Raw genomic sequence first — 14,070 nt, forward strand, 5'->3', positions numbered from 1 at the left:
GACAGAGCATGAACAGGGGAGGAGCAGAGAGAGAGGGAGACACAGAATCCGAAACAGGCTCCAGGCTCTGAGCTGTCAGCACAGAGCCCGACGCGGGGCTCAAACTCACGGACCGTGAGATCATGACCTGAGCCGAAGTCGGATGATTAACCGACCAAGCCACCCAGGCGCCCCAAAATAAACATTTAAAAAAAAACTAATTAAGTGGCAGGTGGCAACCAACTCAGGGCTGGGCATTGAGAGCCCAAAGGTGATGGAAGTCCCTCCCCCACTAGTTAATCCAACCCTAGGGCCTTGGAGCTTCGGCCTCTTCTCTGCTGTGCCTCTCATCCTGAGGGAGTAAGCAGAATACAGGGAAGGAGGGTGGTGAATGTTGTGTCTCCCCAACCCTGTCATACCAACATGCTAATAGTCCTGGTGGAAAATTTTCTTGTAACTGTCGGAAATGACACAGATCATGAAACATTAATAGCACATAAATCACAACATGACATTGGGAAACATAAGTTATTGTTCTGCTTGTCCTACGATAGCTGTGACCACACTTTCACAAAGAAAGAAAAAACAAATATCGAGAGCTCTCTTCTGTAGAGACACCAACACCTCAGAAAGGAACCTGGAATCTGATTCCAGAACATTCCAGCCGGTCTCTGCTTGCATCGGGGCCCCATTCCCTTTGTGTCTTTGTTCTTTCAACTTTATTGAATGCCTTCTAGCAGGATAGCATTGTGATGTCTACCACAAGGGAAGAAGTTTAACTTGTAAAAGGATTTGAGCAACTCTGTAGGTTAAAAACTAAACAAAGACAAATTCCTCTTAACTATTTGCCTAGTTCTGCTTTCTGTTATGCACCCCAGCTGTAACCCACTGTGAGCATTATTTGTCACACGGGAAAGAGAACCTGGCCCTTATTCCCCCGAGCTTACCTCTTTCTTCCTCGTAACCAAGGTAAAGTGAGAAGCCTTGGCCTGCAGAGGACAAAGGTCAGAGCTCAGACCTTTATTCACAAGCCCTGTGGTCTTGGGAAGGGACTCCTGAACCCAGTTTCTTCTTATCTGTAGAATGTGGATAACTATACTGCTCCCCAAGCCTCTGTGAGGAGGGAAGGAGGGGATATACGTGGCAACATCTAACATTCATGAAGCTAATAATTTTTGAAGTTTTTTTTTTTAAGTTTACTTACTGATTTAAGTTTATTTCAGAGAGAGAGAGAGCACAAGTGGGGGAGGGAGAGAGAGAGAGGTAGAGACAGAATCCCAAGCAGGCTCTGTGCCATCAGCACAGAGCACGATGTGGGGCTCGAATCCACAAATTGCGAGATCATGACCTGAGCTGAGATCAAGAGTCAGATGCTTAACCAACTGAGTGACCCAGGTGCCCCTTATTTATTTATTTGAGAGAGAGAGAGAGAGAGAGAGAGAGAGCTTGCATGCACAAACTGGGGAAGAGAGGAGAGAGGGAATCCTAAGCAGACTCTGCACTGTCAGCGCAGAGCCCAACACGGAGCTCAAACCCACGAACCACAAGATCAGAACTGGAGCCGAAATCAAGAGTCAGACGCTTAACTGACTGAACCACCCAGGCACCCTGAAGCTGGTAACGTTGTGAGGTGACCATACAAGCACACTGGCTTCAGTGCACAGAAGGGAGATGGAGGTGATGAGTCAGACTGGGCAGAGTAGGGTTTTCCCTTTGTGCATCCGTGGAAAATAAAGCCGATGGTTAGAGGGCCCTGTCACGGAAAACCTCAGCCAGCTGGAACGGGCTGCATTTTGTTCTGCAGGCAGTGAGAGCAGGTGAAAGACTTCATAAAAGTAATGGTTTAGCTGATTCTTCTGGCCTAAAGTCTGCTTGGAAGTTGAGTGAGGCTAGAGGCTGGGAATAGGGGTGAGCAGCTGGACTTAGAAGGCTGAGAGAGGAAGGGGCAGCAGGTATGAGAGGCAAGCCCTAGGAGTTGTCAAAATGGGGTCTCTGCATGCTCCGGATGTTTCCTCCACTGCTTCTTTCTCCCAGTCTTTGCCCTCTGCTCCTGGTCCTTCTGTCTCCACCCCTACCCCCACCCCTTATCAGCCCTGTGTCCTTCCACCACCTAAGGAGGCAGGCAAATGAGGCTCAGCAAATGCTTCAGATGATAAAGATGCTGCCCGGTGGGCCTCCCTGGGTACAGCTGGTCTGGTGGGCATTGATTGGGTCATGAGCAGGGAGGGCAGGCCCGCTTTTTCTTTAGTATGGGAGTGAGAAAAGCCGCTGCAGGTTAGACCTCACAGGAAGCTAGAGCCAAGTGACAGCACCTGACATCAAGTGCAGGACAGCTGGGTGGGTGAGAAGAGAGGTGACACCCTAGGGCTGCTGGGGCCCGTTGCTCCTTCTACTCCAGGCCAAGGAAATCAGGTCACCCTGTTCGCTTGCCAGACACTGAGGGACCCACTGCTGCCGTTGGGGAATCAACCACAAAGTAGTCATGGAACGGAGCACCTGGGGGATCCGTCTGCTAGGCGCGGGACTTTGGTTCAGCTCATGATCTTGTGGTATGGAAGTTCGAGCCCCGCGTCAGGCTCTGTGCTGACAGCTCAGGGCCTGGAGCCTGCTTCAGATTCTGTGTCTCCCTCTCTGCCCCTCCCCTGCTTGTATTCTCTCTCTCTCAAAAACAAATAAACATTAAAAAAAGTTTAAAAAAAGAAGTATTTGTAGAATGGGGTGCCTGGGGGCTCAGACTGTTAAATGTCTGACTCTTGATTTCAGCTCAGGTTCTGATCTCACGGTTGTGAGATCAAGCCCCACGTAGGGCTCTGTGCTGGGTGTGGAGCCGCTTGGGATTCTCTCTCTCCCTCTTTCTCTGCCCCTCCCCCACTTGTGTGCATGTATGCGTGTTCTCTCTCTCAAAACAAACAAACAAACAAACAAACAAACAAACAAACAAACAAACCAAAAAGAAGTATTCATGGAAGAGTGGCCAGGACAAGGCACCTGGTTGAGGATCTCAAACTGGTGACCCACAGGTCTTTTTACCCTGCATATGGGTTTTCTTTGGCCAACTCAGGCCCTCCCACTCTCTTTTATGTTATAGTCCCCTTTTCTCCCTCTCTACCTCATATATTTGCCTTCTTAGTCTCCCCCCTGAGCTTATGAATTTACCAACCCCATCCTAGAAGGCACAAAGAAATACAGAGATGTTCTGGGAGCTTCTGATATTGCTGGGAAAACAAGACAAATACACAGGCCAAGAGGCTGAGCCTGCCAGACCCAGTGTGTGGGGCAGACACCTGTATTTTGGAGCTGTGTCTACGTAAGAGATCTTTTCCCACGGAGGTCATAAGAAAAGGGTGTGTAGAAGTCAGGGGCAACTTGTTGGAAGAGAGAGGTCTTGATGGAGATGAGATAGGGATGCTCCCAGATGGGGACAGGCCAGGGGAGTCAGCCTGGAGAAGGTGCGCAGGCAGCACGGGACCTCTGAGGTGTTTGCACAGGGCAGTGATGATGAAGGCACAAGATGATCCAGTAAAGGTAATGTGGGTGGGAGCTGAACTGGGGAGTAATCTTGAAGATGTAAATACTGGTGCAGAGTGGGAGTTGAAGGATCCAAAGGGTGCCAGGCTTCAAGCTTCAGAGCATCTTAGAGATGCTGCTCTAGTCACTGAGAGGGAAGTCACAAGAAGGCAGCTGCTTGGGGTAGGGTGTGAGAAGCTGACAGAAATTTTGGTTTAAATGTGTTACATTTGATGAAAGAAATATGCAGCTGGCATTTAGGACCAGGAGATGGAGGTGGTGATTTAGGGCTGCAGTGGATTAGATGGGACTCCTGAGGGAGATGAGGTGGGGCAGGGCGGGGAGAGTGGCGGAAGAGAAACCAGAGAAGGAGACTAACGTGGGATTGGAGAGGTGGAGAGTACACAGGTGTGGGCAGAGAAGACAAGCGAAGATCGAGGTCTGTTAGTAATATCCGCAGTGGGAGCTTCAGGAAGAACAGAGCAGAAAAAAGCCGGGAGGTTGAAGCTAGGAGGTGACAGGGATTTCTGCTGCTGTGGAGAAGGGGGTGACATATTTCAGGGTCAAGGAGACCTGGTGGAGAGGAAGGTAGCAGGTGTAAACCATTATGTCAAGGAGTATGTAGCAGATAGAAGTCATCGTAGGAGCAAAAGGAAATCCAGGAGACAGAGGTGACAGAGGTGGGGTGCCTGGGTAGCTCAGTTAACCAACAGGCCTAACCAGGCCTCTGATTCTTGATTTTGGCTTAGGTCATGATCTTGCGGTTTGTGAGTTCAAGCCCTGAGTGGGGCTCTGCACTGACAGGATGGAGCCTGCTCGGGACTTTCTCTCTCCCTCTCTCTCTGCCCCTCCCCCACTCATGCCTGTGCTCTCTTTCTCTCTCTGTCTCAAAATAAATAAGTAAACTTAAAAAAGAAAAAAGAAGAAGAAGGAAGGAGATAGAGGTGAGAACGGTACTGAGTCCCTCAAGGGGAAAGGCTAGAATGAAGACAGGACCCAGGAGAGGTGGAGGAGGTAGACAGAGATGCTCATCTTGGATTTTGCAACGTCTGCGTGTCCTTCTCCCTCAATCTTGTGCCAGGTCCTGGGACCCCTCCACTGTCCATGGTCCACATTCTTGTGGTTAGGCAGCAGACAGAAGTCGGTGGGGCCAGACTGGATACTCTCTAGGGATGGTGAGGGGGTTCTTCCCTCGGGACTGGGACCCAAAGCACCAGCAGTTACCCTTTCCCCTTCTGCCATGGATTCCCTCTCTTTTCTCTAGCACAGGGCCCTGGCAGACTTCGTAGCTGGATGCCATCCAGAGGGCTGTACAGAGTAGTGAAGCCTCTGGCCCCTGTTTTAGGTGCGTAGGCACCAGCAGGCAGACGGGAAGTGAAAGTGGGGTAACCACGAGGAAGAGGGGGCGAGGACTGGGTTAATCATCAGAATTCTTGGCCGCAAGCTCCCAGCCAGCCTTTGCTGAAATGGTGAGTAACTACAGATTGAAAGCTTTTAGCGGCAAAGTCTGCGTCCCTTCAGAGTCTGGTCACTTACGCCGAGCACAAAACAACCACCAAGCCAGCAGGCCCTGGTTGGAGGTAGGAGCATCAACAAGCAAGGAGGTGGCTGTGGGGATGACCTCACCAGAAAAGCAAACACACACCCTGAGGGGAAGGAGGGGCTTGCTCCCTGCTGGGCTGTGGGGGGAACTGTTCTGGAGAGTGCAGGCTGGGAAGACAGACAGATCTCAGCTGGGAGGGATGGTGTGAAGGGAAAGAGGCCGATGCCCAAAGGAGGGGGGCTAAAGTGGAAGGGGGAAAAGCCCATTGCTGGGGCTGAATCTAAAGGTTTCATTCTGACTGAGCATTAAGAGGGAGGTTGTGTTGATGGTGATCTGGGGACGTGTCATCTGAAGGAGATTTAAAACATCCTGAGCCTTGAAACTGGCATGTTCTCTTACATGCTGGGTTGGGCATCTACCTGGTATAGTTTGGCAACATCATAGAAAATGAAGGCAGACAGCCTCTCCTCTGTTGTCCTGCCTGCTGCTCTCTTGCACTGTATCTGCATTCAATAAACTTCTATCTCCTTAAAAAAAAAAAAGAAAGAAAAAAAGAAAACATTCACATAGCCTATGACTCAGCTTATTCTACCCACACTAAGACACACATATTAAAAGATATTAAAAGAGGGCACCTCGGTGGCTCAATTGGTTGAGCATCTGACTTAGTCTCAGGTCATGATCTCATGGTTTGTGAGTTTGAGCCTTGCATTGGGCTCTGCGCTGACAGTGCGGAGCCTGCCTGGTCTCTTTCTCTGCCCCTTCCCTGCTTTCTCTCTCTCTCAAAAACAAATAAGTTGGGGCGCCTGGGTGGCTCAGTCGGTTAAGCGTCCGACTTTGGCTCAGGTCATGATCTCACGGTCTGTGAGTTTGAGCCCCATGTCGGGCTCTGTGCTGATAGCTCAGAGCCTGGAGCCTACTTCGGATTCTGTATCTCCCTCTCTCTCTGCCCCTCCCCTGTTCATGCTTTGTCTCTCTCTGTCTCAAAACTAAATAAACATTAAAAAATTAAAAAAAAACCAAGTTAATTATAAAAATAATAAATAAAAGATATTAAAAGAAGCAAAATGACATGCAAAGGTATCTAAGACAATGTTAAGTGAAAAGAACAAGTTGTATAATTGTGCATGGTAGTATTTTATTTGATTAAAAGAAGAAAAATGATGTATATTATATATTATAGAAAAATATAAATATCTTACATGTGTGCATCACAAGGAATTAAAAATTTTTTTATTATTTTTGAGAAAGAGTGTGTGAGTAGGGAAGGGGCAGAGAGAGAGGGGACAGAGGATCTGAAGCAGGTTCTGTGCTGACAGCGGACAACCCAATGCGGGGCTCGAACTCATGAACCATGAGATCATGACCTGGGCAGAAGCTGGACGTTTAACCCACTGAGCCACCCAGGCACCCCAGGAATGTTTTTAAAAAAATGACTTTATTGAAGTATGACTGACCTACAAAAAGCTGTACATATTTAATGTATCCAACTTGAATTCAGAAGGAACTGGTAATAGTAGTTATTTTGAGGGTTAGATTAGAAAATTGGGGTCCTAAGAGGGGCACTTTTTAAAAAATGTTTTATTTATTTTTGAGAGAGAGAGAGAGAGAGAAAGTGCGTACGCAACTGGGGGAGGGGCAGAGAGAGAAGGGGACACCTCTGTCTGAAGCAGGTTCCATGATGAGAGCAGTGAGCCCAACACAGGGCTCAAACTCATGAACCACAAGATCCTGACCTGAAGTCAGACACTCAACTGACTGAGCTGCCCGGGTGCCCCCAGGAGGGGCACTTTTAACTTGATAGTCTTCTGTGTTAAAAAACAAAATTCAGGGGTACCTGGGTGGTGCAGTCGGTTAAGCGTCTGACTTCAGCCAGGTCACGATCTCACGGTCCGTGAGTTCGAGCCCCGCGTCAGGCTCTGGGCTGATGGCTCGGAGCCTGGAGCCTGTTTCCGATTCTGTGTCTCCCTCTCTCTCTGCCCCTCCCCCGTTCATGCTCTGTCTCTCTCTGTCCCAAAAATAAATAAACGTTGAAAAAAAAAAATTAAAAAAAAAAAAACAAAATTCAGGGGCACCTGCCATACAGAGCTTGCTTTGGATCCTCTGTTCCCCCTCTCTCTGCCCCCCTTCCCCAAAATAAATAAACACAAAATAAATCAGTAAATAAATGAATAAATAAAAATGTTAAAAAACCCACAAAATTCATATCACTCCTCCCACAGTTGGGGTGCCTGGCTGGTTCAGTCAGAAGAGCATGCAATTCTTGATCTCTGATCTTGGGGTTGTGAGTTTGAGCCCCATATTGGGTGTAGAGATTACTAAAAAAATAAATAAACGTAAAAAAATATTCACCTGGCGTGCCAGGTGGCTCAGTCAGTTAAGCATCTGACTCTTGATTTCAGCTCAGGGTCATGATCTCACAGTTCGTGGTTCCATCCCAGCATCGGGCTCTGCACTGACAGTGTGGAGCCTGCTTGGGATTCTCTCTCTTTCTCTCTCTCTCTCTCTCTCTCTCTGCCCCTCCCCCACTTGTGCTCTCTTTCTCACTAAATAAACATTAAAAAATTCATCCAAATAAATGTAAAGATCAAACTGGCTTTGTTCAACAATTCATGAGTTGGGCTGCATCACATTTAGCAAACAGAAAGGAGCTCCAAGGAGCTGCACAAAATACAGTAAAGCCTTGGTTTGTGAATATAAATCGTTCCAGAAATATGCTTGTAATCTAAAGCACTTGTATGTCAGAGGGAATGTCAAGAACCATTGGCTCAGTTGTGTTCATGTGACGTTCCGCATCACGAACTGCAAGACATTGCTCATTTATCAAGTTAAAATTTATTAGAAATGTTTGCTTGTCTTGTGGAACACTCGCAGAACAAGTTACTCCCAATCCAAGGTTTTACTATAGAAGGATTTTATAGGCAGAAACAGGGTGGAAGGATGTGTGTTGGGGTGAGGGTGTGTGGAACAATTAGCAAAAGAAAAGAAAGGATATTGTGAAGCAAGGTCATCTTCCCTTGGGGTAAGAGCAAGGGTCTTATTAGGTGGATTACCTCATCTTCCTTTGGGGGATAGAGAGGGCCCATGTGACAGATGACTTCATTGGCGCTTACCAGAAAATTCCTGACTAACTGGTTAAGACTACATTTCTGGGGAAAGTTATAAATGCCATTAGGTTAAGGATTAAGCCCCAGTTTGGTGACTTGGCCTAGCATAAGTGACTCCATTTTGGGCCTGGGTTTTCTTTTTTTAGTATCTGCATGGTGTGTTTTTTGTTTGTTTTTGTTTTTGTTTTTGCATGGTGTGGTTTTTAATAGGAGCGCATATTGTTCAGCTTGATAGTTTCAGTGACCACAATTTATGAACTAGTCAGAACATAAGGCTGACAAATATGAATTTTTATGGGGACAATGGAATAAAATATTTTCTAATTGAGGTCATCCTAGAAAGTGAAGTAACTCTCTTTTTCTTCTCTCCCTTATCTGCCTGAAAACCTCACTCCTGTAAACAGCTTCTCTGGTTTAAATCTAGAGTGAAGAACATTGGCCTTTGAGTTATTCATTCATTGAATGCCTGCCAGGGCCCACCTTGCCGTGTTCCAGCCCTACTCTCCTACTTACTATCTGGCTGTGGGCTCTCGGTCTTTCGTATCCTTGTAAGAGAGGGTAATGATACTTGCTCTGCCTATGAACCCTCCTAAAAGCATAAAGCTGAACTAAAATAAAAATGGCTGCACTAATGCTTCAGCGAAGCTTGATTTTAAAGTAAACCTTCTCTCTTCCGAAAACCTCCCTCTTCCCTTCTGAGCCTTTTCTTTCAGGAATCTGGTACCATCCTGAAAATCCAACTAAGGAGCCTGGGCAGCACATGCACCATTCCTGTGAAAACTGGCTAGATCCTATATTACCCTATAACTCCCACGCCCCCATTTCTCCCCCCCCCCCACCCTTCCTCAGGGCAGGCTTTAAGTCTTTGAAGGCCAGAGCCTGCTGCCTGCAAAGCAATAAAGATATTATCCTTCCTCTTTGTTTCAAACTCCATCTTTGCTGCGAAGCACAAAAGTTGGTTTTCACCAACACCTATATCACACAGATATAAAGATGAAATGAAACAATGCTTTTGAAGGTATCTGGAACCAGGAGGGTAGGTAAGAGCCCTACATACAAATTTGAAGTTTTTATAAATCATGGTTGGGGCATTATCCAAGGTCACAGGTAAAAAATTAAATTCCCACCACAAGAGACTCTCAATGGTAGAGAACAAACTGAGGGTTGATGGAGGGAGATGGGTGGGGGATGGGCTAGATGGTTGATGGGTGTTACGAAGGGCACCTGTTGTGATGAGCACTGGGTTTTGTATGTAATGATAAATCACTGAGTTCTACTTCTGAAACCAATATTGCTCTGTATATTAACTAACTAAAAAAAAAAAAAAAAAAAAAAGTTCGATTTCCAGGGCATCTGGCTGGCTCAGCTTGGGGCCTGTGCAACTCCTGATCTCAGAGTTGTGAGTTTGAGCCCCACGTTAACTGTACAGATCACTTAAAAGTAAAATCTTAAAAAAATCTTAAAAACTCCCCTGCAAAAAAGTTCAATTCCCCCCAGGAGAGTTCAATTTCCTGCAGTTAGTATCCAAAATATAAAAACTTATACAACTCAATACCAAAAAACCAAATAATCCAATTAAAAAAGGGCAAAAGACATGAACAGACATTTCTCCAAATAAGACACACAGATGGCCAAAAGACACATGAAAAGATGCTCCATGTCACTCATCATCAGGGAAATACAAATTAAGACCACAATGAGATATCACTTCACACTTGTCAGAATGGCTAAAATAAAAAACACAAGAAACAACAAGTGTTGGCAAAGATGTGGAGAAAAAGGAACCTTGTGCACTGTGGGTGGGAATGCAAACTGGTGTCAGCACAGAGTCCAATCTGGGACTTGAATCCACGAACCATCAGATCATGACCTGAGCTACAGCTGGACACTTAACCAACTGAGCCACCCAGGTGCCCCACAAGACAGTATTTTTTTTTTTAATGTTGATTTATTTATTTTGAGAGAGAGAGAGAGAGAGAGAGAGAGAGAGAGAGAACATGAACTGGGGAGGGGGGCTAGGGAGAATCCCAAGTAGTTCAGATCATGAGATTATGACCTGGGCTGAAATCAAGAGCTGAACACTTAACCAACTGAGCTGGCCAGGTGCCCCACTCTTAACTATAGAGAACAAACTGGTGGTTACTAGAGGGGAGGTAGGTGGGGATTGGGTGAAACAGCTGAAGGGGATTAAGAGTACACTTATTATGATGAGCACTGAGTGATGTATAGAATTGTTGGACTGCTATATTGTACACCTGACACTAATATAACACTGTATGTTAATTATACTGGAAATAAAAAAAAACATGGAAAAAAAAAGTTCAGTTCCCTGCAGATGGCAAGTATGGAATAAATTAAATGGACAGTCCCGAAATGGATGTATTTTGGGGTAACAGGAAATTGCCCTCAGGAAATAAAGTCACTTTTGGAAAATGGGAAAGAATCTGTGCATAATAGATGAGACCATCAACTCCAGAAGCATTTCATCCTAAAAGACAGCAAATGTTGTGTGTCGGAAATTTGGGGACACCCAAATCCAATTAGTATCCAAATGTATTGCGTGCTTGCTAAATGCAGGGTGCCATGCAAACACTTTAGTTATTTGATCCCCATAACAACCCTATTATCTCCACTTTACAGAGGAGAAACGTGAGGCACAGAGAAGTGAAGTGATTTGCCCAAGGTCATCGCAGGGAAATGGTAGAGCCAGGATTCTAATTTCAGATAGTCTGACCTCAGAGCCTGTGTGCTGAACAGACTGCTCAGCTGAAGCGGTAGGAGCGCATGCTCAGGAAAGTAGGACTTAATATAGAAAAAAGGGGTGGCCTTTGAATATCCAACTGAAAAAGAATGTGTTAACATACTGTTTCTAAACTTACCAGGTAACAAGAATCATTATTCTTCCCGTAATTGCTTCTCAAGCTGTAATGTACATATGAATCACATGGTGACCTTGTTAAAATGCAGATTCTGATTCAGTAGGTCTGGGTGGGGCCTGAGACCATGCATCTTCCCCTTTGCTCCTAGTCTGCAGACCACACTTTAAGGAGCCAGGCTCTGGGCAGAGGGCAAGAAGGTGCCCATCATTAGAAAAGGATTTGCCCACTGAAAATGAAGAAACTGGGTTCTGCTCAGAACCTCAGTGTCCCATGAAGCCGCTTCCAACAGCTAAAGTCCCACTTTGAGGCTCCAAACACCTGAATTTCTGGGCCTGCCCAGGCTCTGATCTCTCCCCCAAGTCAGACAGCTTTTTCCTTCAGCTTTACCCATGGGGCCCTGTGGAGTTCTTGGAGAGCTTTCTCTTGCTGAGGCAGTCAGAAGACTGAGGGGGCTGTGGGCCAGCTGAGCAGGGAGCCTATGGAGAGCAGGAGGCTATGCCGTGTGGGGTAGACTCTGGGATGAGTGGCCTGGCACTCTCTTGTACTCTGGAAATGTTTGGTGAGAGAATGAACGATAATAAGGGTGTACTGGAAAATAAACCATGAGAGTACAGTAGTGGGAGGTGTGCATGGTGGGGGTGGGGGGGGTGGGGCGGGGAGTAGAAGGTTGACTTTGCTTCCTTGGCTGTTACGTTCATGGCCGGTCCTCAGCATGAAGTTCTAGATCTAAGGAGTTTGTGTTTTGTGAAGGCATGGGCTGGTCAAGCTTGCTGATCTGCCAGATCTATAGCAGACTATTTGTTGAGTGAATGAATAAATGAAGAGCTAGGGGGAGCAATGCAGTGCCTAAAGCCCTTCCCCTCTACCTTGTCCTTGGGATGGCTGTGTGAATGACTCACGTCCTGCTGCCCACTCACTTTCTTAGCCTAAAACCACATGTCCTGGGGTGTGGTGGCAGTGAGCTGACCTTCCCCTCCCAACCCTCCCTGTCTGCCACAGGATCTTCATTGTACACAGTTCCTAAGTTTCCAGCAAGTTGCCCTTCCTCCTTGCTTCCTGGGTAAGAGCTGAGAAATGTGGGCCTTGGAGAAAATGGGAGACCCAGTTTAGGTCTCCAGAGAGGTCTTTCTGAACAAGTGTTCAAAAACACCGGGCTGTCCTGAAGCTGGCTCAAGGGAAAACCAGAGACTTCAGGACCATTTCAAACTCTAAGAACTGTCCTTCTGCCCCCTGTCTGGGTCCTAAGCCACATCACACCCAAACATGTGAACTTAAAACCAAAGGAAAGAGACCAGGCGATGAGCAGTCAGGAAGGAACCACATAAAGTGTGGAGTGGGTGGCCCTGTCCCCCACTCCTTGGGTGGGCAGAGGAATGGACTGACCCATTTGCCTGATGCAACCAAAATCCAGCTCCTTATTGCTATGGGACACTGGCCTGAGACCAGTCTCAACCAGTGTCTCCACATCAGAGCTTGCCTTTCTGAGTGCTTGAAAGCACCCTCCCCAAACATTCCCTCTTTGTCTGGAACTTTTCCTGGACCTGGTGAGGGCAGAGCTGTGGATACTGGGTGCCCAGTCCTATTTGATGGGAAGTGAGGAAATGTTTGAAGGCAGAGGCCAGCCACATCCACAGCAGGTAGGAAAGTGGAGGTGGTGATGGTGATGTGTGGCCCTTATTATTTATTATTAATTCTGAACCTATTGCCTATAGGAATTGACTACAGGTGTGTGGAAGACAGACTTCCTTTCTTGAGAAGTCTCAAGAGAACAGAGTTTTCAGTAACTCTGAGACATGGTCAGGCTACTTTATCAACTTTATTTTTGGAGAGACCATGTGCCCCTGACTTCCTGCCTCTTCTTGTGCTGGAGAAACTGGGGACAATCTTGGAGTCAGCTCTCCTAGATGTGCCCTTTCTATTCCAACAGGGTTTGAGGAAGCTTAACACGCTGGCTGTAAAAGCAACAGAGTTAATAAAAATAAGAAAGAAAGAAGGGGGGAAGTAAATGTGTTAAGTGCAAACAACAGTTAACACCCTAGGGCATCATAGTTGCCTCTGCACTTACTGACAGCCGGAGAAAAGGCACCTACGGACTTGAAGTTTGTTAAGTGCTTCGCTCTTTTAACTGTTGCTTCATTCTCTGGGCCTCAGTTTCTTAGTCTGCAAAACAAGGTGCATCAACCTAAAGTTTATTGAGAGTGTCGCATGATATGATACACACAGAGCACCTGAAACAGTGCTTGGCAAGTTGTAAACCATCCGTCACAATCACAGTAATTCCTACCTCATTCATGTGTAAGCATAACCAAGTGGGAGTTGTGGGTCGAGTGGAGGCAGTTTCCATTTATTCAAAGGCTCCTGCCTTCTCTTCCCTGCTCCATCCAAATCCTAATGGACAGCCTCTGAAATTGCCTTTGAACCTGGTCTTGTTCCACAATGTTCCCATTCCACTGCAGTTCGTCCCCTCCAAGCAGACTATTTCCGGGATGCTTACTTCATGCTCATTGAACAATGACCTCAGAAACATTTCCTTGACTGCAAGTCTCTCGGGCTCTGAAAGTGCAGAAGTGGTATTGCGTCCTCCTCTTGTCCCACTTCTGCAGGCCTGCAGGGGGTGGTGGGTCTGCTTTCCCAGATCTCAAAAGCTTAGCCTCCACCAAGTGAGTGAGAGATGGAAACACCTCCAAGAAAACTCCAAACCTGCAGTGCCCAGGTTGGTGTTTAGCAGCATGTGGTAGGTTGTATTGCTTTGTGCTCTTTGAGGATGAGGATGGGTGGGGGACCCTTGGGTTTGTGAGCTTAGTGGGAGTAACTCTGATCTACCAAAGATCCTATGGGCAGTCAGGGCCAGGGCCAGGCCCAGGCCTCCCACCACCAGGCCAGTGAGCCCATGATGTGTCCTCTGCTACACACTGCTCCTCCCCCTGTGGCAGAAGGTCCCAGGTTTTTGTGGCCCCTCATTTTCTTTGAGCAGTGGGAGAAGTGTGAAAAAGCTTGGCCCAGATGGCAGCTCTGACACCTCTCTCTCTCTCTCTCTCTCACACACACACACACA

General features: G+C 46.9%; 1 long non-coding RNA gene across 2 annotated transcripts in view; it reads right to left on the reverse strand.

Annotated features, from left to right (window-relative positions):
- The window catches only part of LOC147582380 (uncharacterized), a 35,030-nt gene that overhangs the window by 18,226 nt on the left and 2,734 nt on the right, over positions 1 to 14,070 (reverse strand). Inside the window, exons 3-4 of one of the 2 annotated variants that reach the window (XR_015249063.1) lie at positions 13,300 to 13,568; positions 13,081 to 13,175 (exon numbers count right to left, since the gene is read on the reverse strand). This is a non-coding gene — a long non-coding RNA (uncharacterized LOC147582380). The remainder of the gene's footprint in view (positions 1 to 13,080; positions 13,176 to 13,299; positions 13,569 to 14,070) is intronic. The other variant, XR_015249062.1, reaches the window with a different exon arrangement.

The sequence above is a fragment of the Puma concolor genome, chromosome A3 (genome assembly GCF_028749965.1).
Source record: "Puma concolor isolate L17-30 chromosome A3, mPumCon1.1.hap2, whole genome shotgun sequence".
In the NCBI taxonomy this organism is placed as follows: Eukaryota; Metazoa; Chordata; class Mammalia; order Carnivora; family Felidae; genus Puma; species Puma concolor.